Consider the following 13,801-nt stretch of genomic DNA (forward strand, 5'->3'; position numbering starts at 1 on the left):
AGACCTCTACAGGAGTGCTCCTTGGTTCCATGATTGGCTGTGTGCCATTTAATTTTTTTTATTAATGACTTGAATAAAGGCTTAGATGGCAATCCTGTCAAATTTGCAGATTACACAAAACAGGGAGTGATGGTTTAATATTGTTACATGACAGATTTGAAATCAGAAATAATATTGACTGGCTAGAACAATGGGCTGAATCTAGTAATATGATATCTAATGGGAAGAGAAATCAGTGTGTTTAGTCTTGTTTATTTGTGTCCAACTCTTCATGACTCCATTTACAGTTTTCTTAGCAAAAATACTGTCATTTCTTTCTCCAGCTCATTTTAAAATGAGCAACAGAGGTGAACAGGGTTAATGACTTGCCTAGGATCATACAGCTAGTGTCTGAGGCCAGATTTGAACTCATGAAGATAAGTCTTCCTGACTCCAGGCCCAGCACTCAATCCACTGCACCACTTAGCTACCCCATGTAGTTTTGTACATCAGTTCAAAAAATCAACCTCAAAAGTGCAAGGTGGTGATCATAGTTAGTTTGTCTGAAACAGATCTAAGGATTTTAGTGGCCTACAGGCTCAATATAAGTTAACAATGTGATATGGCACCCAAAAGAAAACAAAGATGATCTTGAGCTGAAATGAGAGAGGCATAACTCCGAATAACAAGTTCTGTTCACTGTACTTCTGTGCACTGCCCTCTTCAGACCATATCTAGACATATCTACAGGTTAGGGGCAGCTAGGTAGCATAGTGAATAGAGCACCTGCCCTGAAGTCAGAAGGACCTGAGTTCAAATCCAGCCTCAGACCAAACACTTAACACTTACTAGCTGTGTGACCCTGGGCAAGTCACTTAACCCCAATTGCCTAAAAAAAAAAACAGACCATATCTAGAGGACTGTGTTTGGTTCTGGGGCCACCTTTTAGGAAAGACACCAATAAACTAGAGAGTACCTATAATAGGATAACCAGAATAGTGATAGATTGACTTTTAGTTCATGTAACATGAGGATAAGAAAAAGAAGCTGAAGATGTTTAGCCCAGGACAAGATAAGTCTGTTTTTCAAGAATTGTCATTGGATTTTACTCCTACACTAAACTGTTAATTCTCTTCCAATTCTTTCTTTAGCACTCTCCTTTGCTCTATCATTCTTTCGCCTAGAGAGATCATTTTATTTATAAGATATTTTTTAGCCCTTTATTCTAGGAATTCCAGTAAAACCTGTGACATAGCTGTGAATTTCTTTGAGGCATTGCTTATAGATGATATGGAGTAATTCTCTTCTAGGTTTGTGTGTAGTCAGCATATCCCTGGCTCCGAAATATTTCTTTCTCTTAGGTATTTTCATCTGCTTACTCTTTTCTCCAGACTTAGTTTATGAATTGGAACTTTGTATCAGGGCCAACCTCTGTGTAGTTCTAGAAAGAAAGATGAGGCCTTCTTTGGGATTGATCTGTATTGTCTGGTATCCAAGTAATGAACAATACATTCTGCAAGGATGTTAGCAGCTAATTTGATGGGATGGAGGGAGGAGGGAAGGGTCTGCCTAGGGCAGTTCCTACCTTGGTGGTCTGCATAGGGGCTGTCTGTGATCTGTGCAGATGGTCTATGCTGGTTTGGTCTACATGAGGTAGTCTGTCCAGGCAGGGTACATCCTAATTGTTGCCCTCTCTGAGTTTCACATGCTTTTTAAAATTTTATTTACTTATTTTTAGTTTTCAACATTCACTTTCGCAAGATTTTGAGCTCCAAATTTTCTCCCCATCTCTTCACATGCTTTTGAGGTCCAGTTTAGCATCAGAATGATATATCTGAAGGGCCCAGGCATCCTTGGTTATACCCTCATTCTTATGATGGAAGGGTAATGTACACCAACCTACCAGCTGGATTTTTCGGACTGGATATCTTCCCTAGTGTCCATGAGCCTCTTTGTGTGGATTCAGCTAGCAAAACATATTTACTGTAGTTTCTTCTTAAATTTCTTAATAAAATTTCTTCAATTTCTCAGGCTGTTGCTACCTTTTTTTTAAGTCCTTGCTGGAGTAATTGTGAAAATTAGACTTTTCTGCTTTCTCTCACTGGTCATCATCAAGGCTGGGTTTTTTTGTTTGTTTGTTTGTTTGTTTGTTTTAGGCAATTGGGGTTAAGTGACTTGCCCAGGGTCACACAGCTAGCAAGTGTTAAGTGTTTGGTCTGAGGCTGGATTTGAACTCAGGTCCTCTACTGTGCCACCTAACTGCCCCCTATCAAGGCTGTTTTTGGAAGAGGAATTTGATTGGTTATTTTTTGCTCTGGAGGTAAGAACCAAGAACAATGGGTGGAAATTGCAAGAGCAAGAAAGCAAAATGGCTATCTGGTAAGGCTTTACAAGTAGATAAGAAAAGAAGGAAAGGGAAAGATATATCCAATTGAATGCAGAATTCCAGAGAATAGCAAGGAAAGATAAGAAGGTTTTCTTAAATGAGCAATGCAAAGAAATAAAAGAAAACAATAGAATGGGAAAGAAGAGATCTCAGGAAAAATAGAGATATCAAGGGAAAGTTTCATGCAAAAATGGGCATGTTAAAGATAAAAATAGTAGGAATTTAACAGAAGCAGAGGAGAAGAAGAGGTGGCAAGAATACACAAAAGAATTATATAAGAAAGATCTTAACATCACCCATAACCAGATGGTGTGGTTACTGATGTACAGCCAGACATCCTGGAGAATGAAGTCAGGTGGGTCTTAGGAGGCATTGCTAATGATAAGGGTATTGGAGGTGATGGAATTCCAACTGAGCTATTTAAAATCCTAAAAGATGTTGCTACTAAAGTGCCCCGCTTAATATGTCAGCAAATCTGGAAAACAGAAGAGTAGCCACTGGATCCTAAAGAAGGGCAATGCCAAGGAATGTTCAGATTGCCAAACAATTGCACTCATTTCACATGTCAGCAAGGTTATGCTTGAAATTTTGCAAGGTAGGCTTCAGCAATATGTGAATCAAAAATTACCTAAAGAATAGGCTGGTTTTTAAAGAGGCAGAAGAACTAGAAACCAAATTGCCAACATTTGCTGGATTATGGACAAAGCAAGGAAGTTCCAGAAAAACATCTACTTCTGCTTCATTGACTACACTAAAGCCTTTAACTGTGGATCACAACACAATGTAGCAAATTGTCAAAGAGATGAGGGTATCAGATCATCTTACTCATGTCCTGAGGAACCTGTATGTGGGTTCAGAAGCAATAGATGGAAACAAACATGAAACTGATTGTTTTGAGATTAAAAAAGGAGTATGACAGTGCTTCTTGTGAAATGCCAGGCTGGATGAATCACAAACTGAAATTAAAGTTGACAGGTGAAATATCAACCATCTCAGATATGAAGAGAATACCATTCTAACGGCAGAAGGTGAAGAAGAATTAAGAAGCCTCTTTGTGAAGGTGAGAGAGGAAAGTATAGAAACTGGCTTGAAGCTTAACATAAAAAAAACTAAGATATTGGCAACTAGGGAGAAGAAATGGAAGTAATGTCAGATCTTACAGTCTTGGGCTCAAAGATCACTTGAAGACAGTGACAACAGCCATGAAATTAAAAGACACTTGCTCCTTGGGAGGAAAACTATAGCAAATCTGGACAGCATACTAAAGAGCAAAGACATCACCTTGCCAACAAAAGTCTTTAGCTCTGTATGGCTATAAGAATTGGAATACAAGGAAAGCTGAGGCCTGCAGAAGCAACACTTTTGATTATGGTGCTGAAGAAGACTTTTGAGAATCTCTTGGACAGCAAAGAGGTCCAAGCAGTCAATCAGTTCTCGAGAACTTAATTCAATGGAATGCTGAATACTGAAAACTTCAAATACTGAAGCTGAAGCTTAAATATTTTAGCCATATAATAAGAAGATGGGATTTATTGGAAAAGATCCTAATGTTGGGAAAGATTGAAGGCAAAAAAAGAAGGGGATGACAGAGGATGAGATAGATTGATAGCATTGTGGAAACAATGAACATGAACTTGGTCAGACTTTGAGAAATAATAGAGGATAGAAGGGCCTGGTATGATATGGTCTGTACGGTTACAAAGTCAGACCTGATCAAACAACTGAACAACAACAAAACTTAGACTTACTATTAGGAAATCCTTCCCAACAATTACAATTATTCATAAAAGGAATGGACTGCCTCAAGTAATAGTAGGTTTCTCCCATTGGAGGTCTTTGAGTAGGGGTAGATAATTACTTGTCAAGTATGTTACAGTGCAGATTCCCTTTTGCTTGGACTAGATGACCACTGAGCCAACTCAGATTCTATGATTCTATGATCCAGGGAGGGGTAAACAAAGGGTGATTTGCAGTTGCATCCTCTTGGGAAATAAATTCCATAAACAATTATTAGGGGCTTGTTTTGTTTAAGACACCATGCCTTGAACTGGGGATACAAAGACAAAAAACAATCCCTTCTCCCAAGGAGATACTTTTATTTACAATTTATATTACTGGGATAATATAAATTCACAGATAAATTAATAAGGATAAACAAGGTAATGTAATTTCAAGAAGGAGACATGCTAACAAATGCAAAATGTGTGAAAGGCATCATATAAGAGGTTAGTTGGTCAATACCCGACCTGTTCTTTGAAAGAAACTAAGAATTCTAAAAAGTGAAAAAGGAACACTCCAGCCAAAGAAGATCACCTATGCAAAGGCATGGAAGACAGAGATGGGATATCATTTTCAGGCATCAATTAGTCAGCCAATTTGACTGATACAGGAAATGATAAAGGGGAATAGCATAAAATGAGACTGTAAAGGTCTGATATATTGTGAACCATATTGTGGAGTACTTTAAATGACAAGGTAAGGATTTTTTTAAAAAAACTATCCTAGAGAAAAAAAAGGCACTAATGATTTCTCAGTAGAGTAATAACATGATCATATCTGTGTTTAGGAATCTGATGTAGGAGCTATAATTCAAGCAAAACTAGAAATTGTCCTGTTGTCTGAAATCTTCAATATAGTTCCCACCATTTAATGTAAGGATATGAAGTCCAAGGGAAAAGCTCTTTCTAAATGTGTCTCACCAATATCTGGCTGCCTTTTCTCCCATTCCCCTCCAGCCAACCGGCTCTATTATAAAATCAGCTCTATCCTCCTCACATCTGGTTTGCTTAGAGATGTGGAACGTTTCCTCAATTACTCCAGCAAGGACTTAAAAAAAAAAGCACCAGCCTGAGAAATCCAAGTTCTTAAACCTGTCAATGAATACAAAGGTAATTCATAAAAGAAAGTGGTATCCCTTTAATAAGAGAGATTCCTAGTCATTGGTACTCTGCTTATAGCCTTTATTTTGGTAATGGATCTACACTTTAATAACAATACCAGATATGACAACTGTGAGCTAAATTCTAAACTTTTTACTGAAGGTGATGCATTCCTGAAGACTCCCCATCTCTCATTCCCACAAAGAAAATCAAGCTGGATCTCTTGGAGTTTTAGAGCACTTTTTCTTCCTAAAGATCTTAAAGTATTTCCCACATACATATTATCTCATTTTTCTTCACTAATTCCCTGTGATGTAAAGAAGGATAATGAAGGTGTATGATTTAAAATATCACACAGCTTATATGGCTGATCTAGGGGTCTGGTTCTCCTGATTACCAATCAATTAATCAATAAGTATTTGTTAAGCACCTACTACAGGCAAGCTGCTTTGCTAGTCACTGGAAATAAAAAACAAAAGGAAACTCTACTTGGAGAATGGAACATGAATACAGTCAACATATATATACATATACATACACATATACATATACATATACATATACATATATATATGGCAAAGAGTAAAGGGGGGCAAAAGATAAATCAAAGAACTCTAGGAATACTTGTGGCTGGAGACAACTAACAATTTTCCTAAGGTATGTATCAATGTCACTTTTCTATTCAAAAATCTTCAGTTGCTCCTCTTTCCCTCTGGGATAAAATACAGACTCCTGGTATTTAAGACACTCCAAAATCAGATTCCAGTCTACCTCTCCACCTTTCTGTCACTTAATCTTAAATTTAATACAGGCCTCCTTCTCAAGGAATAGAAGTACATCTGTATGTTACTTACATCTAATTCTACAGAGTTTATTGATAATTTACAAACCATTGATGGTACAGAGAGAGAGAGAGAGACAGAGAGAGAGAGAGATGCAAGTGTACATATGCCAATCCATTCCACTAGCTACTCAATCTCAGTTGTCTGCTCTGTTCCTTGAGTGGTGTAACAGCATATGTCCAGTTCCAGGCTAGGTCTAAATGGTAATGGTAGTTAACAGTAGCACTGTTTTATATTCAAGAGTGCAAAGAGAACTGCAGACCTTTTCAAATACAATGAATTCCAGACATTTTCAAAGCCATCGATAATGAGCAAGCGAGATAAAGATGCATATAGGGTTTGATAGTGTTTCTTTGAAGGGATGGATACAGATGAGAGGAACTGTATTCATGAATCTATCAGCCACTTTAGATGTTCCTATCTACCTGTTGAGACAGCATCATTCCCCTTTACACACTCTACATTCTTAGACAAACCTGATTACTTTCCCTTCCCTGAATTCCACATGCAACATTCCGCCAAATACCTTCTCCTCATCTCCAGCTTACAGAATCAGTATCTTCCTTCAATTTTCAATTCAGGTACCACTTCCTCTCTGAGGCCTTTCCAGATCCCCCTCTCCCCCCAAGCTGAGGCAGCTAGGTGGCACAATGGATAGAGCACTGAGACTGGAGTCAGGAAGATTTAATTTCAAATCCTGCCTCAGACACTTACTATGTGACCCTAGTTAAGTTACTTAACCTCTGTCTGCCTCAGTTTCCTCAACTTCAAAAATGAAGATAATTGCAGTACTTACCTTATAAAGTTGTTGTGAGGATTAAATGAGATAATATTTGCAAAGCACTTAGGATATTGCCTGGCATGTAGAAGGCACTACATGCATGCTTTTTTCCTTCCCTTCTCTTTCCCTCCACACCCCCCCCCAAAAAAGAAAGATACTTTGGCTTGTTTCATAACAATCCACTTTTACACATAAGTCTCCAAATATTTGAGGATTTTTAAAAATTGCATTTCATGAAGCTTAGTGACTGCTGCTATTATATGATAGATAAAATCAATAGAATTTAGTGAGGAAAACTTATAGATTCTTTTTCATTAAGGAATAAAGGGCAGTGGTGGATCTATTGATCTTTTAATTGATACACACAAATTTCCTTCCTCAGTTGATTGATTTTAGAATGTTGTCCAATTATTATCTGCTCTTTGTGTTAGACTAGAGGCTACATGGAAGCATCCAGGTTCTCAGGATAATGAATACTGCAGATAAGGTAGCAGAGAGAAACACAAACATTCACACAAAGGCATCTTTAGTAGACTTAGGTATATAAAAGGCAAAAGGTTCAAGGCACTGAAGGAGAAAAAACAGTTGATAAGTTTAGAAAATGGAATGTCAGGAAAATATACACACACAATTGTTTCTAAATGTATTTATTCTACATCTGCCTCACAAAGCAGAACTATTTAATTCAGTCTAGAATAGTATTATGCACTCAGGTGCTCCTTAAAAAATTATTGATGATGATCTATTTATGAGTGTAAAATCATTTACCTAAGTAGTGAACAACTACTTCAGATGTAACAGTATTACCTCTCTCAATTCTCATTTTCTCCACTTTCTCTCTGTCTTTGTCTCTTTCTGTCTCTGTCTCTGTCTCTGTCTCTCTCTCTGTCTCTGTCTCTTTTTCTGTCTCTCTCTCTTTCACACACACACACACACACACAGAGGAAGAAAGGGATACAGTAAGGGATAAAATGTTTTTAATAAAGGAAAGAGTCAGAAGGACCTCAATACCTAAATGAAGGACATGTGTGGTCACATTCTTACAAATGTCTGTACTTAACTCAGGATTTACCTTTACATTGTTGTAGCAGCTTCATCCATCTAGGTACTTCCCTCCAGCACACATAAGGTTAAAGGACTGTGGCACTAGGGGTGCCTCTTCTCTTTTCTATGCCTAACTAACATTTCATAGAAAAGAAGGAATAGAAGCCTATGTAGGAAAATAATTTTCTTTCACTTCAGTTGATCACAAGTTCAACTTAACCCAGATAATAAGAGGAGAGGAGAGAAATATTTTGTTTTAATTGATTAATACTATTTTAACAAATGTCTTTAGTTAATAATCTTTACACTCCATTGTGTTTTCTTTAAAATGAAAATAGAATGACTTTAAGAGGCATCAGACACACAGCAATGAATGTAAATTAAAATACAAAGAGATATATCTGTAATTTAGAAATTTGAGAGCAATGTTTTGACTTTAAGCTGCAAACCATTATGGCTATACCCAAACTCTTCAGTGATCTTCAATGCAGATGGATCAGGTAGAATGTTTATAAACAAGCCAACTTATGTGGCTTTTTTCCCCTCTTTTTATTTTGTAAATGAAAAGTCAGTCATTGTGGGGAGAATAGAAGTGTCTGAACATAGAATCTCCACAAATATGAGCTTTCAGCCATTTTTCTAGAGGTTCTGACACTAACAGGAAAATATGCTAACATTTTCAAGAAAAAATAGCTTCTCAATTCTTAAATGAGAATTATTGTCTCAAACTAAGAAAGAACAAGATATGGGAAAAGTAGAGAAATTACATTGCATTGCACTTCAAGGCAAAAACAAATGAAAAAAGCAGCCCCCAAAAAACATAACCAATGCTGGCAGATGAAAGCCAGGCCCCACAAATCCCGATAACATGACATCCCCTTTATTAAAAACATCAGTCTTGGATGACTCTAAGCACAGTGATTTCGAAAATGTATACTGGTAAATTAGAACCATGTTTATGATTCTTCCTATTGCAAGTCCTTCACCCGTATCCTTCTGTGAGGATGATGTGAAATTTTCAATTAAATGAGGCAAATCAACATGAGCATTGCTGATTTTAGCATGATAGCCCCAAATTTTCCATTAAAGATTGCTGCTTAAACTGAGTCTGTCAGGACATTAGAAGGACAGGCTTCCTATCTAGAAAAAGAAAAGAAAAAAAGGAATATCTAAGTGAACATTTCAGATAGTAATAATCCTTCTATGATCTAGCTCATGGGATTATTGTGAGGCAAGTGTTAACCCTGCTCTTTGGTTCTGGAGGGGTTATGACATCACTGATATTGCATATTGACACAGATACCACTGCATTAACAAAATCTTCTACAAAATAAAAATCTAAGAGTATTGTTTATGGATAGATTCAAGGCACAAAATAAATCTTATGGAAATCATGGATGTTTCTTACCTAATGCAAGTGGAAAGATAAAAGGTGGTGCTTACTTCTCCTGAATATCCTGCCTATGAAGGGGAACTAAAGGAAAGTGAACTAATTGAAGCAAAACTAAGATTATCACAAGCTCCAGAAAGTCACTGACCACTTCTGTCAAGGAGAATTTCTTTTCTGACATATTACCTTGTCCTAGGTGATCCACATATTCACCAATCCAGGAAGGTGCATAGAGAAGCTGTAATGATTTGCTCTGAAAGATCCCTGATGGGGTGGGGGAAGGAAAGAAGAAGGAAAAGAGTGATAGGGGTAGTGAGAGAGAGGAGACAGAGATAGAAAAAGGAGGAGGGATGAGACAAAAAGAAAGACAAGGTGACAGCAAGATCATCGCAAAAGAATGGACAAAGTAGTCTAAGAGGAAAAACACTGGACTCAGATTCAGAAGACCTGAATCTGTGACTCATTATCCATGTGTCCTTAGCTGTCACTCAGCCTCTCTGATCCCTAGCTTCCTTATCTGTAAATTAAAAATAATAACACTTGCTCTACCCACCTCACAAGACTATTGTGAGGAAAGCTTTGTAAGCTACAAAGGCCACTATGAATATAAATCACTACTCTTATTATTAATGTCAGCAATAATAATATTGTTTCCATCTCATATGAGAATAAACCAACCATAAGAAAATGGCAAGTCAGGATTAGTTCAGCCTAAATCAATATATCATGTAATTTCATCAACATCTATTGGGTGACTATTATGTGTCCAGGGTACATTAGGGCTTTGTCAGTCCATGACAGCAGTTATCAGTAGAACTAGCATTAGGATAAATTATGAAGTAAGAAAAGTGTTTATTGCAGTGAGCCAGTGTAACTTCATCAAGAGCAGGTCATGCCAAACTAACCTAATTTCCTTTTTTTGATGAGGTCTCTAGGCTGGTAGATCAAGAGACTAGTGCAGATACACCTAGATTTTAGGAAAGCATTTGATGAAAGCTATTCAGATGGAAAAGATCAAGAGATGTGGACTGGACAATAGAACAATTAGGTGTATCCAGAACTGATTAATCGGGCAGAACCAGAGCAGCCATTAATGACTCAATGTCAACCTAGAAAGTATTCTCTAGAGGAGTGCTTGAGTGATCTGTAAGTGGACATGTTCTGCTTAAAATTTTTGACAATGACTTCTGTAGATGTTCCAAAATTAAAAGGCACAGCTAACACACAGGATGACAATCAGCTTACAAAAAGGCTAGAATTATAGGCCAAATCTAATCAGATAAAATTTAATAGTTATGATTGTAAAGTTCTACATTCAGGTTCCCAAAATCAATTTTACAAGCACAATATGGGGGAGAAATGGCTGGTTAACAATGGATAGGACAAAAGATCAATGGATTTTAGTTGCTCTAAACTCAATATGAGTCAACAGTTGTAACAGGACAGCCATTTGAGCTAAAACTATCCTATGCTACATTAAAAGAGGTATAATATCCAGACTGGGGCAGCTAGGTAGTGAAGTGGATAGACTACCAGGCCTGCAGTAAGGAAGGATTGTCTTCTTGTGTGACCCTGGGCAAGTCACTTAATGCTGCTTGTCTCAGTTCCTTATCTCCAATATCTTTACCCAGAAAACCCCAAATGGGGTCACAAAGAGTTGGACATGACTGAAATGACTGAACAACAATTTCCAGACTACAAGAGCTGATTGCCACATTGAACTCTGATTTCATTAGATCACATCTAGACTTCTGGAAAATACATTTTTAGAACACTGATAAGCTGGAACGTGCCCAGAGGTGACCAGGATGTTACTGATATTAGAAAGACTAGAAAGCATGCCATATAAGATCAGTTGAAAAAATTAGAAAGAGAGAATGGGATGGGGGGGCAGCAAAAAAAACTTTTTTCAAGTATTTGAAGGGCTATCTTATGGCTACCATGTCCCTCAAAGCAGAACCAGTAACAATGAATTGAAGTTACAGAGAAGCAGATTTCAACTCATCCTAAGGAGTGACTTCCTAATAATCACAGCTGGCCAAGAGTGGAATGGACTGCCTTGGGAGGCAGTGGGTCTATTAAGCCTAGATGACCACTTATTGGCAAAAAAAAATGTAGCAGGGATTCTCGTTCAGACATAGGTTGTACTAGGTGGCCCCCAAGGTTACTTCCAACTCAGAGATTTTGAGAGTATGATTTCCTGGGATAGGATCTTACTATTTCAGGATATCATTGAATAGCTTTGATTAGTATAGTTATTGGTTATATTGCTCTGAAATAAGCCCCTGTTTTTTCTTCAGACTTAATCCTCTTTCCATGCCCAATAGCAGTCTTCTTTCTAAAAGGTGCCCTGCTAAGTGGAAGATTATGTGGACCAGTTTGATCGTATGCTGATCTAACTTAATTATCTACCTGGAAAAGAAAATGTCAGCTATAGTTTAAAAGCACAGAACATAAGCCTGGTTGTTCTAAGAACTCATGCATATGCTCTCTAAAAACACAGTTTTCTTTATACATATTCAAATGGAAGCTAGACTACATGGAAATAGCTGTGAAAAGAACACCCTGTATTTCATTTGAATTTTGTAGCAATCCCTCTTTTGATGGAAAATGAAGTGGAGAAGGAGACAGAAACAGAGGGAAAGAAGGGGAGAACAGGGGAGAGATGGGGGGGCAGAAGTTTGTTGTTCATGGAAACATGGTTAGTGTTAAAAGTTAAATGACAGCAAAGGAAGTAAATTTCACACATTACGACATTGGGTATCTAGATTGATTGGGACCAGGCATGGGACCATATACACAGATAGAGATCATTTGCAGAGTGAATCATAGTCCTAGTACAATGTGAAGAAATATATGACTATGCAAGCTGACATCACTAACAGCCTGAGGCAAAATTATATAACTGGAAGAGTTGGCCTTGGATTTCCAGTCACCCCTCTCAGATGTTAACCCCCTGAGGGCTTATGAATACCCTGGAGATTTTAAAAGAACCAGAGGAAACTCTTGGGCGGATCTCTCTCTACTTCAGTTTCCTCATCTATGAAATGAAGATAATTCAGAACAGAATCAGAGGGTCTTAGAGTTGGAAGAAGTCTCAGAAGTCATCTAGTACAACCCATATCTGACTGAGAATCCTTTCTACAATATCGCTGACAAGGAGTCATACATACTTTTTGGGAAGTCTTTAAATACCCTTCCTCTTGAGAAAGTCCATCCTCCTTTTGGATAGATCTAAATGCTAGGAAGTTTTTTCCTTACATGGAGCCTAAATCAATCTCTCTGTAAATCCTACCCTTTACTATTTGTTCTATTCTCAGATGTCAAGCAGAACAAAGCTTTTACCTATGAAAGCCCTTCAAATACGTGAAGACAGAGGAAGGGGGGAGTTATCTGGATTTGGAGTGGATCTAGGTTCAAATGCTTTGTCACTTCCTAGAAGTATGACCTTAGACAAGTCATTTAACATCTAAGAGATTCACTTTCATCGTCTATAAAGGAAAGGGATAGTAATTACATCTAGGATCATTTGCAGTCCTAAATCTTTCAATCCTGCCCAGAAGCCTTCTCCAAGCTAAATACCTTCATTTTCTCCCATTGATACTCATATGGCATGATCTCAAGGCATCCTGACTGCCTTCTTCTGTGTGCTCTCCAACTTATCAATGCCTTCCAAAAATGTGGCACCCAGAACAGAATACAATGTTCCAGATGTGATCTAACAAAGAAAGTCAGGCCTCATGCCACACACTATTCCTCTAATAATTTTTTGTCTAAGATCATGGTTGCTTTTTTAAAATTATTATTACCATACTATGCTGTTGGCACTAAAACCCTAAGGAAAATCCTGGGATGGGCAACACATTAAACAAATTTCAATAATTTATTATAAGATGTGACTGAGTTCCCAGATCAAATGAGATCATAGAATTATGGATTTAGAGTTAGAAAGGACCTCACAGACCATATAGTCCAATCCCCTCATTTTACAGATGAATAAACTAAGGCTCAGAAAAGTTAAGTTATTTTCCCACCACAGTCACTCAGTTAATAAACATCAGGTGGGAGATTTGAACAAAGGTCTTCTAGACTCTTCATTAATAGCTTTGAAGTTACCTGGTGAACTTCTAAACCAGACCATGATGTAAAATGCATCCTCTCTGGCACAGAGATTAGCAAAGGGTTTATCATTATTCCTCTGTTCCTGTCAACATCTTCTTAATTCTTCCTCATTTTCTCAGGCACACCAGTATCAGGACACCTGTCTACCTCACAGAATCTTTGTAAAAATCAGAAAACTTAATGGACAGAATGTACTACTAAATGGTAAAGTGTTAATTATAATGGCATATGTATAGAAATATAAGATTTGCAAATCACTTTACCTGTATCATCTCATTTGATCCTCCCAACAACCTGGGAGGTAGGTGCTATTATCATACCTGTTTTACAGACTAGGAAACTGAGGCTGAGAGAGGTTAATTACTTGCCCACAGTCAT

Source organism: Vombatus ursinus, unplaced genomic scaffold (genome assembly GCF_900497805.2).
Source record: "Vombatus ursinus unplaced genomic scaffold, bare-nosed wombat genome assembly UNPS02009205.1, whole genome shotgun sequence".
NCBI lineage: Eukaryota > Metazoa > Chordata > Mammalia > Diprotodontia > Vombatidae > Vombatus > Vombatus ursinus.